This window comes from Anopheles merus, unplaced genomic scaffold (genome assembly GCF_017562075.2).
Source record: "Anopheles merus strain MAF unplaced genomic scaffold, AmerM5.1 LNR4000010, whole genome shotgun sequence".
NCBI lineage: Eukaryota > Metazoa > Arthropoda > Insecta > Diptera > Culicidae > Anopheles > Anopheles merus.
This window is the reverse complement of record NW_024427590.1, coordinates 185,046-200,000: the sequence shown is the minus strand read 5'-3', so window position 1 is coordinate 200,000 and position 14,955 is coordinate 185,046.

Here is a 14,955-nt window from a genome sequence, read left to right as displayed (position 1 = left end):
TACCTACGCGTGTCGCACGTTGCAAGTTGCATGGTCGTCGATCAGAGGCATGCAAAAGCACCTATCTAGGGGAATTACTCTACGTTCTAGTAGCTAGTGCGATTTTCCGGTCCAGCACGGCAGTACGCCTGCATGCATACAATCCATGTACCAACCATGTACCTAGGCGTTGGTCAGTAGCTTTTGGCGCCACATGGAGAAAGTATTCGAGTTCAGATTTCTGGGACTTAGCGTATTTTTCAAAACTATTAATGGAAATTAAACTATAAATGGGTCTCAAGCTAGGCGTTGGTCAGTAGCTTTTGGCGCAACATGGAGGAAGTATTCGAGTTCAGATTTCTGGGACTTAGCGTATTTTTCAAAACTATTAATGGAAATTAAACTATAAATGGGTCTCAAGCTAGGCGTTGGTCAGTAGCTTTTGGCGCCACATGGAGGAAGTATTCGAGTTCAGATTTCTGGGACTTAGCGTATTTTTCAATCTATTAAACCGAATCAAACATAAAAATGATGAAACCTACACGACGTTCCTAGGTTATGGACGAAAAGTGACGATTTAGTGCCGGTCAGGATAGCCGTGCACCAAAATTGTGTACCGATCAGGGAAAGTACAACACGGAGGGCGCAGCCCGAGCGTACGCGTTCATGGATGTCCATGTTGGTACAAGTTGCCGGTCAGGATAGCCGTGCACCAAAATTGTGTACCGATCAGGGAAAGTACAACACGGAGGGCGCAGCCCGAGCGTACGCGTTCATGGATGTCCATGTTGGTACAAGTTGCCGGTCAGGATAGCCGTGCACCAAAATTGTGTACCGATCAGGGAAAGTACACTACGTTCCTATGACTTGGGTGAAAAGTGTTGATAAAGTGCCGGATAGGATAGACGGTGGCTTATCGTACACATCACAAACAAAAACCCCTTAGTGAGCAGTAGCAAGTGTCGATGGAACAAAGCGAAGGCAATACAAACTGATCAAGTACAATAAAGAACGCTACGTACTAGGACTTCTGTCCAAGAATGGTGTCCGCGACGGGAGGGCAATGGTCGAGCAAGCAGGTTTCCCTAGTAAACCTTGTATGGTAAACATACCCAAGCGTGTCCGTATGCACGCAACGATAGTCACGAACGGGCACATACCTAGGGAAAGTACTCTACGTACTAGGACTTCTGTCCAAGAATGGTGTCCGCGACGGGAGGGCAATGGTCGAGCAAGCAGGTTTCCCTAGCAAACCTTGTATGGTAAACATACCCAAGCGTGTCCGTATGCACGCAACGATAGTCACGAACGGGCACATACCTAGGGAAAGTACTCTACGTACTAGGACTTCTGTCCAAGAATGGTGTCCGCGACGGGAGGGCAATGGTCGAGCAAGCAGGTTTCCCTAGTAAACCTTGTATGGTAAACATACCCAAGCGTGTCCGTATGCACGCAACGATAGTCACGAACGGGCACATACCTAGGGAAAGTACTCTACGTACTAGGACTTCTGTCCAAGAATGGTGTCCGCGACGGGAGGGCAATGGTCGAGCAAGCAGGTTTCCCTAGTAAACCTTGTATGGTAAACATACCCAAGCGTGTCCGTATGCACGCAACGATAGTCACGAACGGGCACATACCTAGGGAAAGTACTCTACGTACTAGGACTTCTGTCCAAGAATGGTGTCCGCGACGGGAGGGCAATGGTCGAGCAAGCAGGTTTCCCTAGTAAACCTTGTATGGTAAACATACCCAAGCGTGTCCGTATGCACGCAACGATAGTCACGAACGGGCACATACCTAGGGAAAGTACTCGACGTACTAGGACTTCTGTCCAAGAATGGTGTCCGCGACGGGAGGGCAATGGTCGAGCAAGCAGGTTTCCCTAGTAAACCTTGTATGGTAAACATACCCAAGCGTGTCCGTATGCACGCAACGATAGTCACGAACGGGCACATACCTAGGGAAAGTACTCTACGTACTAGGACTTCTGTCCAAGAATGGTGTCCGCGACGGGAGGGCAATGGTCGAGCAAGCAGGTTTCCCTAGTAAACCTTGTATGGTAAACATACCCAAGCGTGTCCGTATGCACGCAACGATAGTCACGAACGGGCACATACCTAGGGAAAGTACTCTACGTACTAGGACTTCTGTCCAAGAATGGTGTCCGCGACGGGAGGGCAATGGTCGAGCAAGCAGGTTTCCCTAGTAAACCTTGTATGGTAAACATACCCAAGCGTGTCCGTATGCACGCAACGATAGTCACGAACGGGCACATACCTAGGGAAAGTACTCTACGTACTAGGACTTCTGTCCAAGAATGGTGTCCGCGACGGGAGGGCAATGGTCGAGCAAGCAGGTTTCCCTAGTAAACCTTGTATGGTAAACATACCCAAGCGTGTCCGTATGCACGCAACGATAGTCACGAACGGGCACATACCTAGGGAAAGTACTCTACGTACTAGGACTTCTGTCCAAGAATGGTGTCCGCGACGGGAGGGCAATGGTCGAGCAAGCAGGTTTCCCTAGTAAACCTTGTATGGTAAACATACCCAAGCGTGTCCGTATGCACGCAACGATAGTCACGAACGGGCACATACCTAGGGAAAGTACTCTACGTACTAGGACTTCTGTCCAAGAATGGTGTCCGCGACGGGAGGGCAATGGTCGAGCAAGCAGGTTTCCCTAGTAAACCTTGTATGGTAAACATACCCAAGCGTGTCCGTATGCACGCAACGATAGTCACGAACGGGCACATACCTAGGGAAAGTACTCTACGTACTAGGACTTCTGTCCAAGAATGGTGTCCGCGACGGTCGGGGAAGCAGGTTACTTATCATGGCAAACAAGTTAAATAGCTACCTTAAGAGAACGAAAGTTACTGTGGATGGAACAAAACGTGTGCCTAGAATTCCTTCCTGGTTTCCCTAGTAAACCTTGTATGGTAAACATACCCAAGCGTGTCCGTATGCACGCAACGATAGTCACGAACGGGCACATACCTAGGGAAAGTACTCTACGTACTAGGACTTCTGTCCAAGAATGGTGTCCGCGACGGGAGGGCAATGGTCGAGCAAGCAGGTTTCCCTAGTAAACCTTGTATGGTAAACATACCCAAGCGTGTCCGTATGCACGCAACGATAGTCACGAACGGGCACATACCTAGGGAAAGTACTCTACGTACTAGGACTTCTGTCCAAGAATGGTGTCCGCGACGGGAGGGCAATGGTCGAGCAAGCAGGTTTCCCTAGTAAACCTTGTATGGTAAACATACCCAAGCGTGTCCGTATGCACGCAACGATAGTCACGAACGGGCACATACCTAGGGAAAGTACTCTACGTACTAGGACTTCTGTCCAAGAATGGTGTCCGCGACGGGAGGGCAATGGTCGAGCAAGCAGGTTTCCCTAGTAAACCTTGTATGGTAAACATACCCAAGCGTGTCCGTATGCACGCAACGATAGTCACGAACGGGCACATACCTAGGGAAAGTACTCTACGTACTAGGACTTCTGTCCAAGAATGGTGTCCGCGACGGGAGGGCAATGGTCGAGCAAGCAGGTTTCCCTAGTAAACCTTGTATGGTAAACATACCCAAGCGTGTCCGTATGCACGCAACGATAGTCACGAACGGGCACATACCTAGGGAAAGTACTCTACGTACTAGGACTTCTGTCCAAGAATGGTGTCCGCGACGGTCGGGGAAGCAGGTTACTTATCATGGCAAACAAGTTAAATAGCTACCTTAAGAGAACGAAAGTTACTGTGGATGGAACAAAACGTGTGCCTAGAATTCCTTCCTGGTTTCCCTAGTAAACCTTGTATGGTAAACATACCCAAGCGTGTCCGTATGCACGCAACGATAGTCACGAACGGGCACATACCTAGGGAAAGTACTCTACGTACTAGGACTTCTGTCCAAGAATGGTGTCCGCGACGGGAGGGCAATGGTCGAGCAAGCAGGTTTCCCTAGTAAACCTTGTATGGTAAACATACCCAAGCGTGTCCGTATGCACGCAACGATAGTCACGAACGGGCACATACCTAGGGAAAGTACTCTACGTACTAGGACTTCTGTCCAAGAATGGTGTCCGCGACGGGAGGGCAATGGTCGAGCAAGCAGGTTTCCCTAGTAAACCTTGTATGGTAAACATACCCAAGCGTGTCCGTATGCACGCAACGATAGTCACGAACGGGCACATACCTAGGGAAAGTACTCTACGTACTAGGACTTCTGTCCAAGAATGGTGTCCGCGACGGGAGGGCAATGGTCGAGCAAGCAGGTTTCCCTAGTAAACCTTGTATGGTAAACATACCCAAGCGTGTCCGTATGCACGCAACGATAGTCACGAACGGGCACATACCTAGGGAAAGTACTCTACGTACTAGGACTTCTGTCCAAGAATGGTGTCCGCGACGGGAGGGCAATGGTCGAGCAAGCAGGTTTCCCTAGTAAACCTTGTATGGTAAACATACCCAAGCGTGTCCGTATGCACGCAACGATAGTCACGAACGGGCACATACCTAGGGAAAGTACTCTACGTACTAGGACTTCTGTCCAAGAATGGTGTCCGCGACGGGAGGGCAATGGTCGAGCAAGCAGGTTTCCCTAGTAAACCTTGTATGGTAAACATACCCAAGCGTGTCCGTATGCACGCAACGATAGTCACGAACGGGCACATACCTAGGGAAAGTACTCTACGTACTAGGACTTCTGTCCAAGAATGGTGTCCGCGACGGGAGGGCAATGGTCGAGCAAGCAGGTTTCCCTAGTAAACCTTGTATGGTAAACATACCCAAGCGTGTCCGTATGCACGCAACGATAGTCACGAACGGGCACATACCTAGGGAAAGTACTCTACGTACTAGGACTTCTGTCCAAGAATGGTGTCCGCGACGGGAGGGCAATGGTCGAGCAAGCAGGTTTCCCTAGTAAACCTTGTATGGTAAACATACCCAAGCGTGTCCGTATGCACGCAACGATAGTCACGAACGGGCACATACCTAGGGAAAGTACTCTACGTACTAGGACTTCTGTCCAAGAATGGTGTCCGCGACGGGAGGGCAATGGTCGAGCAAGCAGGTTTCCCTAGTAAACCTTGTATGGTAAACATACCCAAGCGTGTCCGTATGCACGCAACGATAGTCACGAACGGGCACATACCTAGGGAAAGTACTCTACGTACTAGGACTTCTGTCCAAGAATGGTGTCCGCGACGGGAGGGCAATGGTCGAGCAAGCAGGTTTCCCTAGTAAACCTTGTATGGTAAACATACCCAAGCGTGTCCGTATGCACGCAACGATAGTCACGAACGGGCACATACCTAGGGAAAGTACTCTACGTACTAGGACTTCTGTCCAAGAATGGTGTCCGCGACGGGAGGGCAATGGTCGAGCAAGCAGGTTTCCCTAGTAAACCTTGTATGGTAAACATACCCAAGCGTGTCCGTATGCACGCAACGATAGTCACGAACGGGCACATACCTAGGGAAAGTACTCTACGTACTAGGACTTCTGTCCAAGAATGGTGTCCGCGACGGGAGGGCAATGGTCGAGCAAGCAGGTTTCCCTAGTAAACCTTGTATGGTAAACATACCCAAGCGTGTCCGTATGCACGCAACGATAGTCACGAACGGGCACATACCTAGGGAAAGTACTCTACGTACTAGGACTTCTGTCCAAGAATGGTGTCCGCGACGGGAGGGCAATGGTCGAGCAAGCAGGTTTCCCTAGTAAACCTTGTATGGTAAACATACCCAAGCGTGTCCGTATGCACGCAACGATAGTCACGAACGGGCACATACCTAGGGAAAGTACTCTACGTACTAGGACTTCTGTCCAAGAATGGTGTCCGCGACGGGAGGGCAATGGTCGAGCAAGCAGGTTTCCCTAGTAAACCTTGTATGGTAAACATACCCAAGCGTGTCCGTATGCACGCAACGATAGTCACGAACGGGCACATACCTAGGGAAAGTACTCTACGTACTAGGACTTCTGTCCAAGAATGGTGTCCGCGACGGGAGGGCAATGGTCGAGCAAGCAGGTTTCCCTAGTAAACCTTGTATGGTAAACATACCCAAGCGTGTCCGTATGCACGCAACGATAGTCACGAACGGGCACATACCTAGGGAAAGTACTCTACGTACTAGGACTTCTGTCCAAGAATGGTGTCCGCGACGGGAGGGCAATGGTCGAGCAAGCAGGTTTCCCTAGTAAACCTTGTATGGTAAACATACCCAAGCGTGTCCGTATGCACGCAACGATAGTCACGAACGGGCACATACCTAGGGAAAGTACTCTACGTACTAGGACTTCTGTCCAAGAATGGTGTCCGCGACGGGAGGGCAATGGTCGAGCAAGCAGGTTTCCCTAGTAAACCTTGTATGGTAAACATACCCAAGCGTGTCCGTATGCACGCAACGATAGTCACGAACGGGCACATACCTAGGGAAAGTACTCTACGTACTAGGACTTCTGTCCAAGAATGGTGTCCGCGACGGTCGGGGAAGCAGGTTACTTATCATGGCAAACAAGTTAAATAGCTACCTTTTTTTTTTTTTTTTTTTTTTTTTTTTTTTTTTTTTTTTTTTTTTTTTTTTTTTTTTTTTTTTTTTTGTTAACGAAGAGTGAGCATATTCCATCCCCCTCTCCGACTTACCCAACCCGGCCGGTACGCTGTGGTGCGTATTACTTCATGCGGAGTCGTGTGTGCGGTTGCACCCTGGCTCACGACGCATCTTCTGCGGCGATCTGGTCTGCTGATGCTGCTTATTACGCTGCTTTCCGTGGTGCGACGCGGTCCCTGTGATCCTATCGCCCACACTTCGGGTGGGCAATGGGGGGTCTGCATCGTTGGTCACCACTCCAAGCACGTAAGGCAGTTCTCCTGAAATGAAAATTGGATAGAGGAAACAAGAAAACAGAAAGGAAATAGAAACAGCTGAAAATAGACGAGAGAAGAGAAAAAGAAAGCTGGAAAGAAACGAAAGGAAAGAAGAAAGATTAGTAACTTTCCAGCTTACGGTGGCCCTTGTGGCACGGGTTGTTGCCGTGCCGCAGGGCCTGAAGGACCGCCATTTGCGTCCCTCGCCCGCCGTCTGGCCCGCCTGCGTCGCCTTGCCGTTGGTGGACGCTCAACATCCCATCTCGCCTGGAGAGTGGAGAAGATTGTCCTGGCGGCGGCGCGGACGGCCTCCCACGTATCGCTGCGGGCGCACATTTCCGAGACAATGTTATCCATTGTTACTCGGGAATGGCACCGCTGCTGCATCTCGTTCCGGATCCGATCGAACCGTGGACAGTGGAACAGCACGTGTTCTACGTCTTCCACGGCGTCCCCACATTCGGGGCAGTTGGGCGAGCCATCCAGGATGCCTTTCTCGACGAAATAGGAGCGCAAGAACCCGTGTCCCGTGAGGAGCTGGGTGAGGAAAAAGTCGACTTCCCCATGCTTGCGGCTGACCCAGAGATTAATGTCTGGGATCAGTCTCCTCGTCTTCAATCCTGGTGCTCCTGGTTGCCCTGCACCCGTGGTCCACTGGTCCTGCCAGCGCCTCATCGTTTCCTCCCGTTGTCGCTTCCGTATGTCCGATTGAACGCCACCACTCGCTACCTTTTCGTCGTGGCAGCGGATATCCTCCTGCATGAGGAGGACTAACGGGGTGGTGTTGGCGACAACGCAAGCGGCATCATAGGATACGGTCTGGAAGGCGCTGGCGACTCGGAGAGCCCCCGGTCGATGCGCCCTTTGGACCGATTTGCGATGGGTCTCCTTGTCGAGGACCCATCGCCCCCAGGTGGCAACTCCGTATCGGATGATACTGTTGCCGACGTTTACGAGCTGTCTCCTACTGCGGCTCTTAGGACCACGCTTATTCGGCATCAGGCAGGTCAAGGCATTCGTAATCCGTGAAGCCTTATTGACCACCCTCTCCAGATGCCGGCTGTGGTGCTGTTTGCGACAGAGGTCCACTCCCAGGTATTTCAGCATTTCCGTAGATTGGATCGAGTGACCGCCCGCTTGTAGCTCTGCGAGCTGCGGGACATGATGGGTACAAAAGATCATGAACCCGGTCTTTTGGTGGGCAAGTTCCAAACCGACTCCTTGCAACCACCGCTCGATCCTCTCCAGGTTAGCCGTTGCTAATGCGCTGACCTGTTCCGTGGTCCTTCCCAAGAATGTGAAGGCCACGTCGTCAGCAAACCCGATGATGTCCGCTCGTAGTCCATCGAGCGGCAAGCGGAGTAGGTCGTCATACATGACGTTCCACAGTGTTGGTCCTAGGACCGAACCCTGAGGAACGCCAGCAGATACATTCCTCGACACTACTCCTTCATCCGTATCGTAGTGGAGCGTTCGGCCAATAAAATAGTTCCGCAGCAACGCCTGCAAATAAGGCGGAGTGTTTTTACGCTGCAGAGCTTGGCCGATCGCTGTCCAGTTTGCCGAGTTGAAGGCATTCCGGACGTCCACCGTTACCACCGCACAGAGGCGATCCCCCTTTCGCTTTTTATCAAGAGCGACTTTCCCGTTATCCATCACCCGAGTGATGGCATCCACGGTCGAACGCCCTTTACGGAAACCGTACTGGGCATCCGAAAGTCCCCCAGTGGACTCCAGGTGGGTTGTCAGCCTCCGCTGAATCAACCGCTCCAAAATTTTCCCCAACACACTCAGCAAGCAAATGGGCCGGTATGACGAGGGCTCCCCAGGTGGTTTCCCCGACTTGGTAAGCAGCACCAGTTGCTGCCGCTTCCATGCGTCGGGGAAAGTGCCTGCCTCCAGTAGCTGCTTATAGCTTTTGGCAAAAACGGCAGGAAAAGCCATAATTGCCGCAGCTGCAGCCATATTCGGAATATTGTCGTCCCCTGGAGCTTTCTTGGGGTTGAGTGAGCGGGCAATCTCCTTCAACTCTTCCGCCAACTCCTCCTCCGAGACCGGATCCATCGGATCCCCACCTACTTCCGTCTCGGGCCACTCCATCGGGGGACGCTCGGGAAAGAGCTCATTCACGATGAACTGGAGCTTATTAGCGTCCCGTTCCATCGGAACCCGAGCTCCTTCCCACTGCTGCTTGCGGATTTGGTACGCAGGGCCAAAGCCGTGCGGTTCCAATTGTTCCGGCAGATCCTGCTTGTGTTGGTCCTTGCTGAGCTTGACGGCCCGTTCCAGGGCAGCGCGTGCGTCCGACTTCATTTGACGCCTTTCCTCGCGCTGCTCCTCGGTCCGGGCCCGGTTGAACCGCCGTTTCATTCCATGAAAATGGCTGCGCAACCGATCAATCTCGGACGTCCACCAATAAACTGGACGCCGGCCCTGTCGCCTTGGGGGTTGTCTAGGCATGGTGCCGTCACAAGCCACCGTAATGGCCTGGGTCAGCTCCTCTGCCGTAGCAACATGCCCAAAAATGTCCTGGTCCCTCAAGATTTCAACGAACAAATCCTTGTCGAAGAATCTTGTGGACCACCTTCCCCCATTCACTGCTGAGTGTCCCACGTTATTGGCGCGCTGTCTCGGAACCCTGCCGACCACAAACTTAATAGTATTGTGGTCACTCGGGGTTTCGTCACAAACGCGCCAATTATTTTCCCCTACCAAAGAAGGGCTGCAAAACGACACGTCCACTATGGAGTTGCGGCCATTTCCCCCCATCCAAGTGCTCTGGTTGCCCTGGTTTAGGAGAACCAATCCCAAAGCGGCCGCCGCGTCCATCACAACTCCCCCCCTAGATACCCTTTCCCCATCGTTTGGTCTCCGCTCCATCCCCCATGCACCTGACCAGGCGTTTACGTCACCCCCGATCACGGTGTCCCGATTCCGTGGGAGTACAGACACAATTTCGGTCCATTTGCGTTTGTACTCCTCGACAGTCAAATCGGAACCCACGGGTGGTAGGTAAACGGAGCAGAAAACAATTCCCCGCATCTCGACCACAACGAAGTCCTCGCGTTGGTTGTCAATGATGCGCTGAAAAGGATAATCCCCAACTGATACCACTGCGACCCGGCCAGTGGTATCGGTAACCCAATTGCTGTTATTACTCGGCACCCAATAGGGGTCCGAGAGAATCAAAATATCACAACCCTCGGCACGAGCACTTTGCAAAAGCAAGTCTTGTGCCATTTGGTCATGATTGAGGTTCTGTTGGAACACTCTAATCATGACTGGGCTGTGGGGTTACCTTTCCAAAGTAGCGGCAACTGCGCTGGCCCAGCGAGTGCCCGATTGCATCCGGACCCTGGCATCCCAAGCACTTCCGCTCCCTAGTGCACGGACCCTCGTGCTTATCTTCTGCGCAACGGTGGCATTTGCTACTACGGTCCTTGCCACGGCAGCGGGCAGCAGTATGCCCGTATTCGTAGCACCGGTAGCATTGCCGCCGGCGTTCCAATAGCCGAAGCCTGCAGCATTTGCTAAAACCCACCGTGTATTGCCTCGCAAGGGCCTGGTCGGTGACCGCTATTGCTGGGCAATCGAAAAATGCGACCAACGTACCGTAATGTGTTTTTACGGTCGTGATTTGGTCGCTGAAAATTTCAACGCCCAACGCGGCACTCATTTCCGAAGAAATTTCTTCGGATGAAGTGCCAGGCGGAATGTTGGTGCAGTTCACCCGCACTGAGGGTGTCCGCGGTCGGCATTTGGCTTTGCCGTCAAGAGCCTTGGACACCTCTCTCCAAAGGGTCATCGTTTCCTGGTGCGACAATGGTGCTAATTCCAGGAGTAGGTGACCCTTGAAGTTTGTGCGAATTCTCTGCACATCCTCCTTTTTCACCGTTTCCCTAAGGATTGGCATCATGTCCGCGTACTTGAAACCCCCAATTGATTCAAGTTCAATAGCGTTTGGCATTCTGCCGGCCCTAGGATTAAGGGCAGGTGCCGGCTTTTGCTTGGGTTGGGGAGCAGTGGGTTGGGTATTTGCGGCGAGGCTGGCTGCTTGCTCAGCTTCACGCTGCTTCTTCCTCTTCCTCCTCTCCCGGCGCACGGCAGTCTTCCCCTTTACCGTCCGCCATTCTTGCGCCCCCTCTTGCTCCCCTTGTGGTCCAGATCCCTGGTCACTTGAAAAAATATCCCCTGCCAACGGTTCCTCTGCCGCAACCACCTTAGTATTTTCCCCCTTCCCAGCCTTTCCCTTTTTCTTGCTATTTTTCCCTCCTTGACCCGCCAACTGTTGTCCCTGTTCCTTATTTCCTGCTGTCTTGGCCTCGTTTTCCCTAACTATTATGTCATACATCTCCCGCATGATTCCCCCAAAAACAGTGAAGAATTTGGTGACGTCCGACTCATTCAAGGGAATGGAACCCGGTTGCTGCTCCTGATTAGGGCCTGCCAAAGGCCCTAAGTCTTGCTCCACAACCGGATCCTCCACCGCAAGATCCTCTGTTCCCGTTCCCACATCAATTCCTGACCCGGCCTCCCCTAGCCAAAATGCTGGAAGGTTGTGCAACAGGGCCAATACTGAGCCTATACGCTGTTCCCAATCGGAGAATTGAGGCGTTTTTGCTAAAATAGCCCTGTGCTTCACGGTGTCCCTGATAAACAGCATGAGCTCATGTTTTGCTTTCTGCAATGGGCCCATGGGATTGGAATCTGCTGGATATGCAGTTGCGAAAAATTTCCTGTCATATGTTTGCCCTGCCTTGGAACCCTCCCCTTGGCTGTCTTCCGCGATCTGCGGGAGAACAGATACCCTTTTTGCTTTCCCCTCCACCTCTACCGAAGAAGCTCTTCGTAGGGCAGGTGCCATCGCCTTGGGGGCTATCAGCTGGTTTGTTGATGCCCGTCTACCAAAGCTGGTGGCCGAAGCCTTAGACGGGGACATCGTTCCCAGTGAGCTACGGCGGGTGGAATATCTACTGGTTCCTGCCTTTGAGGGACTATTTCTACGAAGTAAAGTGGAGCGTGTATTCATCACCATTTTTCTACCGTTAATTTCTATGGTTAATTTCTATGGAGTTATTTATGACTGTCTACTGATTTTCTAAAGGGACTGGCAAAATTTTAATTAATTGATTGAATAATTTAGGATACTTTGGGATGATGTAACTACGGAGTGTCGATTCAGGAGGGATTTTAATGTTAATTTATGATAATTAAGAAGGAAAATTAAAATAATTGTCGTGTTTTGGCTCGAGATGTCAATAGATTTCGCGCTGTATATAAACTGTCAATAGTTTTTTTTTTGTCGGTGTTATTGAACGTTTAATGTAAATGTCAGTCACGTAATTAATTAATTTGTCAGGCCTGATTAAGTGTCAATTGAACAAATTATTATTGGTTGTCAATTGTCTAGGGTCAATTGTCAAAGGTCGAAAATTTAATGTCACGTTTGTTATTAAATTAAACAGAAGCTATTTTGAAAATTATAATATTGTAACAAACAAGGAAATTTAAATTGAGTTAGTTTAATTTAGCAAGATTAGTCATAAATGAATAGCATCAATTATTTAAATGTCAAAGAATACATTGAGAGAGTGTATAAGGTAATTAAGATTGGATATAAGTTAATTAAATGTGAAAGGGGCTCTTTTTTTTTTTTTGAGTGGTAAGAAGGGGGGAAGGAATTCCGATAATTATTTTATAAGGTATCAAGCTTAATAAATTGAAAATTAAGATTATTTTATTTAAAAAGCTGTCAGTCTATTTAATGTCAATGTCAGGTGTAAAAAAGATGTCAGAATTGTTTATTGTCAAATGAAAATGACGTTTTATGTCAAGAGTGCTGATATAAATCTAACCAAACGGTTTAATTAAATATGAAGATGTTAGAAATCGGCAAGGAATTAATAATAATTAATTTAAATCGAATATAATTTCTATGTGGATATTTAAAAGAAATATTTCAACTGTTATGATGATTATTCAAAAAAATTAGGAGTTTAATTTAAAAATTTCTTTTGTCAATCAAGTGATTTTGGATATTAATAATGTAAATATGTTAATTATTAAGGATGCCAGCAAAAAATTTATTTATATGAATTATTTTAATTTAATAATTTAGAATTTTTAAGCAAAAGTGAGTTAAATTTAAATTAAATGTTTGAATATTATTAAATTTTTCCGTTACGACTGTTAATTAATTTAAGTAATAACTGTCAACCAATTTAAATGTCGAAGCGACGTCAATTGTCAGAAATATTGAGCTGTCAATTTGATAATGTGTCAACGTTTGATGTCAAGTGGTCAGCTGTTCATTTGATAATGTAAATAAATCTATTTAATTAATTTAAAAACTATTCAAATCGAAAAACTAATTTATTTTTTAATAAACATGCAGAGGACCGGGATGAAAATAATAACTACGTGATTAAATAAATTTCTATTTGGAAATGAATTTAGATTGAAACTAATGTCAAGTGGAATTAATATTGGGTGTGAAGGGAAATGATTTAAATGGCTTGTAATGGAAATTATGCTTAAAAATGGTGAAGCGATGAAATTAAAAGCAAGAATATATATTTGTGTATTATTGCGCTGAAGGCGATGTCAATATATTATTAATTGAATTACTTGTTTAAATAATATATATTTGTTTATATATTTATAAAGAATAAAATAATATTTAAATGATTTAATTGAAATAAAATTGCCAACGGAAAGTAACTGAACTAGTGTAAATATTATTATTATCGCGGAAGGCTTGGTGTATTAAATATAATTCTTCAGAATTTTAGTTATTTCAAAATTTTGAGATTTGAATGAAATGAATGAAATGAATGAAATTTAGGAATGCTTAAAAGTGACAAACTACGTGAGGAGACGTGTGTGCTTCAACGTTACAGGTAAAATGGGAATTTTCCCCCGTTCTATTTTGGCTATGCTACGGGTTACAGGTAAAATGGGTTTCCGGACACTTTGCTCTATGCTCCGTTATTGGAGATTATTTTGTTAGCTTTACGAGAGTTTTGAAATTTTGTTAGGATGGATAATTTAAATTTAAATATTCAGTTCTACTTTGAATGAATATAATGATAGCAAAGCAATAATAAAATAGGATTTAGTTTAAATTGAATATAAGGTCTGCATGGATAATTAAAATATTGAGTCAATTAATATAAGAATTATTTATGGAGTATGGCTTTAAAAGTATTAATTGATTTTTTAATCTTTTGTTATTGTTTATTAAATCGTTCTTGTGGGATCGGGCCGGCAGATAAAAGTAGTAAAGTTTTAATGAAAGTATTTAAGAACCCTTGAGTAAAAGTGAGTTTATTTAATTGAAATGTTGAGTATAATTAATTAATCAATTGCAAGTGTCAAATTATTTAATTTATTGTCAAAATGGTATGGGGCTTTAATATTAATCTTTTTAAATTATTGCTCAACTTTCCAAATAAGAAATATTAATTATTATAGGACATGCAAACAACCGGGGAAAAAAAGCTACGTGATTTAATGAACTTCTACTTGTTAAGGGGTTTTGGATGGAGAGAACGTATTGTCAATAATTAAAAAGGTGGAGAATTGTAATTTAAGCAAACGAGTTATTAAAATTGAATTATAAATTAATTTATATTAAGTAGGAAGATGTATTAAGAAATTAAATTGATGGTTTAAATGAAAGTTTGCTATGGCAATAATGAAGCAATGAATTAAAATTGAGATTTTTTTTTTTTTATTTGATGTATTTCGCTTGAGGCGTTTTTAATATTTTTTGTTTATTTGAAAAACTTGTTTAAATCAATAATAATTTGAAAAGAATGAATTAATATTAAAAGAATTTTAATTGAAATAACTTGCCGACGGAAAGGAATTGAACTAGTGTAAATAAAATTATTATAGCGGAAGGCTTCGTATGTGTTGATTTAATTCTTTGGAGTTTAACTTATTTAAATATTTGTGATTTGAATTAAATGAATGAAATGAATGAAGTTTAGGAATGCTTAAACCGGGAGAAAAGGAGTAAATACGTGATTTAATAAATTTCTACTTGTAAAGGGTTATGGATTGGGAGAACGTATTGCCATTAATTTAAA